Source organism: Saccopteryx bilineata, chromosome 6 (assembly GCF_036850765.1).
Source record: "Saccopteryx bilineata isolate mSacBil1 chromosome 6, mSacBil1_pri_phased_curated, whole genome shotgun sequence".
In the NCBI taxonomy this organism is placed as follows: domain Eukaryota; kingdom Metazoa; phylum Chordata; class Mammalia; order Chiroptera; family Emballonuridae; genus Saccopteryx; species Saccopteryx bilineata.
The window spans coordinates 122964336-122971445 of record NC_089495.1 but is presented as its reverse complement, the minus strand read 5'-3'; the positions used below and the strand labels follow the sequence as shown (position 1 = coordinate 122971445).

At 49.9% G+C, this 7110-nt stretch overlaps 1 pseudogene; it reads left to right on the top strand.

Annotated features, from left to right (window-relative positions):
- The first annotated feature begins 833 nt into the window (after positions 1-833).
- LOC136309375 (myosin regulatory light polypeptide 9 pseudogene) lies at positions 834-2048 on the top strand (annotated as a pseudogene).
- Positions 2049-7110: the final 5062 nt, after the last annotated feature.

Below are 7110 nucleotides of genomic sequence, written 5' to 3'. Positions count from 1 at the left end.
TATTCTTTTTTTTTTTTTTTTTTTTTTTTTTTTTTTTATTTTTCCGAAGCTGGAAACGGTGAGGCAGTCAGAGAGACTCCCGCATGCGCCTGACCGGGATCCACCAGGCACGCCCACCATGGGGCGATGCTCTGCCCCTCTGGGGCGTCACTCTGTTGCATTCAGAGCCATTCTAGCGCGTGAGGCAGAGGCCACAGAGCCATCCCCAGCGCCTGGGCCATCCTTGCTCCAATGGAGCCTCGCTGCGGGAGGGGAAGAGAGACAGAGAGGAAGGAGAGAGGGAGAGGTGGAGAAGCAAATGGGTGCCTCTCCTGTGTGCCCTGGCCGGGAATCGAACCAGGGACTCCTGCACGCCAGGCCGACGCTCTACCGCTGAGCCAACCGGCCAGGGACTATATTCTTAATGACTGGATTCTTTTTTCTTTTTTTTGAAGCTGGAAACGGGGAGAGACAGTCAGACAGACTCCCGCATGCGCCCGACCGGGATCCACCCGACACGCCCACCAGGGGGCGACACTGCCCACCAGGGGGCGATGCTCTGCCCCTCTGGGGGGGGGGTTGCTCTGCCACAACCAGAGCCACTCTAGCGCCTGCGGCAGAGGCCAAGGAGCCATCCCCAGCGCCCGAGCCATCTTTGCTCCAATGGAGCCTCGGCTGTGAGAGGGGAAGAGAGACAGAGAGGAAGGAGATGGGGAGGGGTGGAGAAGCAAATGGGCGCTTCTCCTGTGTGCCTTGGCCGGGAATTGAACCCGGGACTTCTACACGCCAGGCCGATGCTCTACCACTGAGCCAACCGGCCAGGGCCTTAATGACTGGATTCTTACAATTGCCCCATGGCTCATCAGTTTGTACTTATTTCTTAGAAATGTTTGCTCTGTAGAGGCCGGAAGTGATGGATATTAATGGCTCTGGTTGTAGGAGGTGGTGATCACAGCAGGGAAGGCAGTGGGAAGGGTCACTGAAGTGCTCAGATTCTTGTGGCTGTGCAGGGATCTAACCACTACCATAGGGCAAAGGCCAAGACCACCAAGAAGTGCCCCCAGCGCACAACATCCAGTGTGTTCCCCAATGTTTGACCAGTCACAGATTTAGGAGTTCAAAGAGGCCTTTAACATGCTTGATCAGAACAGAGTTGGTTTCCTTGACAAGGAAGATTTACATGAGATGCTTGCCTCCTTGGGGAAAAATGCAACCAATGAGCAGATGCCATGATGAATGAAGTACCAGGTCCCACATTATACCATGTTCCTCATGATGTTTGGATGGCACAGACCGAGAAGACGTTATCAAACATGCTTTTGTTTTCTTTGATGAAGAAGTAGCTGACACCATTCAGGAAGGTTACCTGAGAGCTGCTGACAATAATGGGAGATTAATTTACAGACAAGGAACTGTATATGCTGTAGAGAAGTGCCTATTGACAAAAAGGGAAATTTCAAATACATTGAATTCACACACATCCTTAACCATGGAGAAAAGACAAAGATGACTGAGAAGAATGCCAAATTCCAGCCGAATGTTCCTTGTTACCACTTTGGGTATTTCTGAGACTTTCTCTTAGAGCCTGTAGCATGTCCTAGCTTTACAGCTTTTGCCTTCCTTGTGGTGTTTATTCTCAGCTATTTTGGGCACATGTATCTCTACAACCAGACAGGAAATAGAACTTTTTGTTATTTTCAGAATAGAAAATGGTAATTTTTTGTTTTTTACAGAGTCAGAGAGAGGGATAGATAGGGACAGACAGACAGGAACGGAAAGAGATGAGAAGCATGAATCATCAGTTTTTCGTTGCAACACCTTAGTTTTTCATTGATTGCTTTCTCATATGTGCCTTGACCGTGGGCCTTTTAGCAGGCCGAGTAACCCCTTGCTCAAACCAGCTATCTTGGGTCGAAGCTAGTGAGCTTTTTGCTCAAACCAAATGAGCCCGCGCTCAAGCTGGTGACCTCGGGGTCTTGAACCTGGGTCCTCTCCATCCCATCCAATGCTCTATCCACTGCGCCACCGCCTGGTCAGGCGAAAACAGTAATTTAACTTACCAACTTCTCTCCCACAATAACTGCAATCTTTCTCAGAGTTGATGTATTTTTTCAGAGGAAGTTATTCACTCAATTTTTTCTGAACCCTAATTAAACTATGATTAAACAAAAAGAATGTTTGCTCTGTAACACTGTTATTTGCTGTGAAACTGGCCAGCACTGGGACTCTCCAGCCTACAAGCTCCACGCCACAGCCTAAAGGGGATGGTTATCACCCCTACTTCACAGGTGAGAGGACTGAGGCCCAGGGAGGTTAAATGATCTGCCCAAGGTAACACAGCGCATGGCAGAGCCTGGGCTGGAGTTCTGCCTGGACAATTCCAAACCCCAGCCACATCACGGCGGTGCCTTCAGGAGGAGCTTGCGGGCATGGGTCTATTGTGAAGTAGATGAAGCTGCCGCCTACTGGGCAGTGGCTCTCTGAGGAGAGAAGCACCTGGGCCTGTTAGAAACCTTGAAGCTTGAAAGATCCTCTCAACACACTAACAGTGTGAAGAGCTGGAGGGCACAGTCCAGGAGCAGCTAGCATTTAAGCGATCACCTGACAGATATTTGGGTGATTACAGGCACAAGTTGGGGGGTGTACAGGGAGACCCACACAGGGGAGAACTTGGCCTTCGAGACTGAGAAATTAGTTTAGAATTAGGGAGCATGTTGATATATCGATAGTTTTGTATACCTTGTTGAAAAGTTTGAATTTTTATCTTCACAGCAATGGGTATTCACTGAAAGGTTTTATACAGGATTAGACCATATTTGCATTTTAGAAAATCCATTGTGTTGGCCCTGGCCGGTTGGCTCAGTGGTAAAGCATTGGCCTGGTGTGCAGGAGTCCAGGGTTCGATTCCCGGCCAGGGCACACAGGAGAAGCACCCATCTGCTTCTCCACCCCTCCCCCTCTCCTTCCTCTCTGTCTCTGTCTTCCTCTCCCACAGCCAAGGCTCCATTGGAGCAAAGTTGGTAAGAGGTTTACCAACAGCAACTCCGTTCCTGTCTGTCTGTCCCTATCTATCCCTCTCGCTGAGGATGGCTTTGTGGCCTCTGCCTCAGGCGCTAGAATGGCTCTGGTTGCAACAGAGCAACGCCCCAGATGGGCAGAGCATCGCCCCCTGATGGGCGTGCTGGGTGAATCCTGGTCAGGCGCATGCTGGAGTCTGTCTGACTGCCTCCCTGTTTCCAACTTCAGAAAAATACAAGAAAAAAAGAAAGAAAATACATTGTGGCTGTGGATGGAGGACCAGAAGAGTCAAGAGAGAACAGGCAAGCCATTAGAAGGCTACTTGCAATGGTGCAGGGAAGACTGAGGACAGTGATGCGGTCACAGAAAAGTGACCCCACAAAACCTGGTACCTGACATGGAGGGTCAGTATGGATGGAACAAGGGAAAGATGTGTCGCCTGACCAGGAGGTGGCGCAGTGGATAGAGTGTTGGACTGGGTCATGGAAGACCCAGGTTTGAGACCTGAGGTTGCCAGCTTGAGCGCGGGCTCATCTGGCTTGAGCAAAAAGCTCACCAGCTTGGACCCAAGGTTGCTGGCTCGAGCAAGGGGTTTCTCGGTCTGCTGAAGGCCCACAGTCAAGGCACATATGAGAAAGCAATCAATGAACAACTAAGGTGTTGCAACAAAAAACTGATGATTGATGCTTCTCATCTCCCTCTGTTCCTGTCTGTCTGTCCCTGTCTATCCCTCTCTCTGACTCTCTCTCTCTGTCTCTGTAAAAAAATTTTAAAAAAAAGACACTGGTGGGCCTGACCAGGCGGTGGACGCATTGGATACAGCGGCAGACTGGGATGCGGAGGACCCAGGTTCAAGACCCCGAGGTCGCCAACTTGAGCGCGGGCTCATCTGGTTTGAGCAAAGTTCACCAGCTTGGACCCAAGCTCGCTGGCTCAAGCAAGGGGTTCCTCGGTCTGCTGTAGCCTCATGGTCAAGGCACATATGAGAAAGCAATGAACAACTAAGGTGTCGCAATGAAAAACTGATGATTGGCCTGACCTGTGGTGGCGCAGTGGATAAAGCGTCGACCTGGAAATGCTGAGGTTGCCGGTTTGAAACCCTGGGCTTGCCTGGTCAAGGCACATATGGGAGTTGATGCTTCCAGCTCCTCCCTGCTCGCTCACTCTCTCTCCCTCTCTCTCCCTCTCTCTCTCCTCTCTAAAATGAATAAAAATAAAATAAAAAGAAAAAAAAAAAAGAAAAACTGATGATTGATGATTCTCATCTCTCTCCATTCCTGTCTGTCCTTCTCTCTGACTCTCTCTGTCTCTGGAAAAAAAAAAAAAAAAGACACTGGTGGGGCCCTGGCCGGTTGGCTCAGCGGTAGAGCGTCGGCCTAGCGTGCGGAGGACCCGGGTTCGATTCCTGGCCAGGGCACACAGGAGAAGCGCCCATTTGCTTCTCCACCCCTCCACCGCGCTTTCCCTCTCTGTCTCTCTCTTCCCCTCTCGCAGCCAAGGCTCCATTGGAGCAAAGATGGCCCGGGCGCTGGGGATGGCTCTGTGGCCTCTGCCCCAGGCGCTAGAGTGGCTCTGGTCGCAGCATGGCGACGCCCAGGATGGGCAGAGCATCGCCCCCTGGTGGGCAGAGCGTCGCCCCTGGTGGGCGTGCTGGGTGGATCCCGGTCGGGCGCATGCGGGAGTCTGTCTGACTGTCTCTCCCTGTTTCCAGCTTCAGAAAAATGAAAAAAAAAACAAAAAACACTGGTGGGGCCATCACCTCTCATTTCACATGTTATCCACATTATTTGCTTCAAGTTGATATATATGAGAAGTCATTCTTGGCCTTTCAAACAGTTATATTATAAATGAACCCCTCTTTGAAGGTTCTAGGATAGAAAGAGAGCAAGCATGTTTCTCAAAAGTAAGGAGTAATGGAGAGATAGATGATAGATAGATAGATAGATAGATAGAAATATAAGCCACGAGGTTGACCCCAAGCCTGTGGCTTTACCCCTGGAGGCCTTGTGCTTCTTTGTTTGTGGACTAGCTGGCTAGGGTGAGGTTAGAGGTACATAGAAGAGAATTCAGAAGCAAAAAAGAAAAAGACAATATAGCAAAGGAGGTCAGATGTAAACATATAGAACCTTAAGAACAAACGAACCCCTGTGCTCCTCCTGGCCTGATGGACAGTATTAGTCTACCTGCAACCTTCAGTTTGCTGTGTGCAGTTAGCAGGATTTCACAAATTAATGAGAGATGATTCCTCAAGAGCAGGACTAGGTCTTAATGGCCCTAACACATAGTAGGTGTGCACTTATGGGTGAATTGGCAGTAATGGTGAGAGGTTTAGCTCTTTGGCTGCCGTTTATGTAAACCAATTTCAAGGTGTGGTGCTACTTCCTGCTGGATGGAGAGACTCCTTCAGTCCATTTCAGTGTGCATGTGAGAGTCAAGCTTCTGCTAGTACCAGAGCAACTGAGTTGGTTGCCAGCCCTAGCTTGGAACATCAGGAAAAGCTTTCTGGAGGGACTACTTGACTGAGGCTGGGAGGCAGCCAAGCCACAGGGGGAAAGGTGAAGAGTGGAAGGCAGAAGTGATAGCATGTACTAAGGTCCTGTGTCAGGGAGAGCACAGTGCTGAGTAAGTGAAGATAAGATGGTTTGGTGTCACGGAAGCTGGAGTACCAGGACACAGGGACCAGATCACCTGGAGTACCAAATTTACCTTGTTAGCTTTGGATCTCAAGAGCAACACAGCCTGACCAGGCAGTGGCACAGTGGGTAGATCGTCAGACTAGGACGTGAAAGACCCACATTCGAAACCCTGAGGCCGCTGGCTTGAGCATGGGCTCATCCGGCCAGAGCGCAGGGTCACTGGCTTGAAACCCAAGGTTGCTGGCTTGAGCCCAAGGTCACTGGCTTGAGCAAGGGGTCACTCACTCTGTTGTAGCCACCCCCCCAGGGTCAAGGCACATATAAGAAAGCAGTCAAAGAATAACTAAGTTGCTACAACAAAGAATTGATGCTTCTCATCTATCTCCCTTTCTGTCTCTCTCTGTTCCACTCTGTGTCTCTCTATCTCTGTCACACACACACATACAATGAGCAATACAGCCCTGGCAAAATTTATGCAGACATTGTCTTAACCAGGTGGCTTATGCTGCTGTGTGGATACTAGTAAGTTGAAAGTGAGCAAAAGCTAATTCATGTACCAAAGTAAATGCTTTATAATTTTTTAATCGATTTTAAATAGAGCCCTGGCCAGTTGGCTCAGTGGTAGAGCGTCGGCCTGGCATGCAATGGGTCCCGGGTTCGATTCCCGGCCAGGGCACACAGGAGAAGCGCCCATCTGCTTCTCCGCTTCTCCACCCCTCCCCCTCTCCTTCCTCTCTGTCTCTCTTCCCCTCCCGCAGCGAGGCTCCATTGGAGCAAAGATGGCCCGGGCACTGGGGATGGCTCCTTGGCCTCTGCCCCAGGCGCTAGAGTGGCTCTGGTCGCGGCAGAGCGACGCCCCTCCCCCGGAGGGGCAGAGCATCGCCCCCTGGTGGGCAGAGCATCGCCCCCTGGTGGGCGTGCCGGGTGGATCCCAGTCGGGCGCATGCGGGAGTCTGTCTGACTGTCTCTCCCCATTTCCAGCTTCGGAAAAATACAAAAAAAAAAAAAAAAGTAAATAGAGAAGAGAGGGGAGAAGAGAGAAGCATCGGCTTGTTGTTCCACTTACTTATGATTCTTTTATGTGTCCTGACCGGGAATCAAACCTGCAACCTTGGTGTATAAAGACAACGCTCTAACCAACTCAGCTACCCAGCCAGGGCAGTTAAGTGCGTACATATTAGTTTAATCTTAACAACCCTGAGGTAGGTACTATGATTATCTGATTTTGTCCCAAATGAGGCAAATGAATGGGTGTGATGAAGGTCACAATCTAGAATTGCATTTTAATTTTTTTTATTTATTACCTTTTTTTTTTTTTTTTTACAGAGACAGAGTCAGAGAGAGGAATAGACAGGGACAGACAGGTACAGAGAGATGAGAAGCATCAATCAGTTTTTCCTTGCGCATTGCAACACCTTAGTTGTTCATTGATTGCTTTCTCACATGTGCTTTGATCGTGGGCCTTCAGCAGACCGAG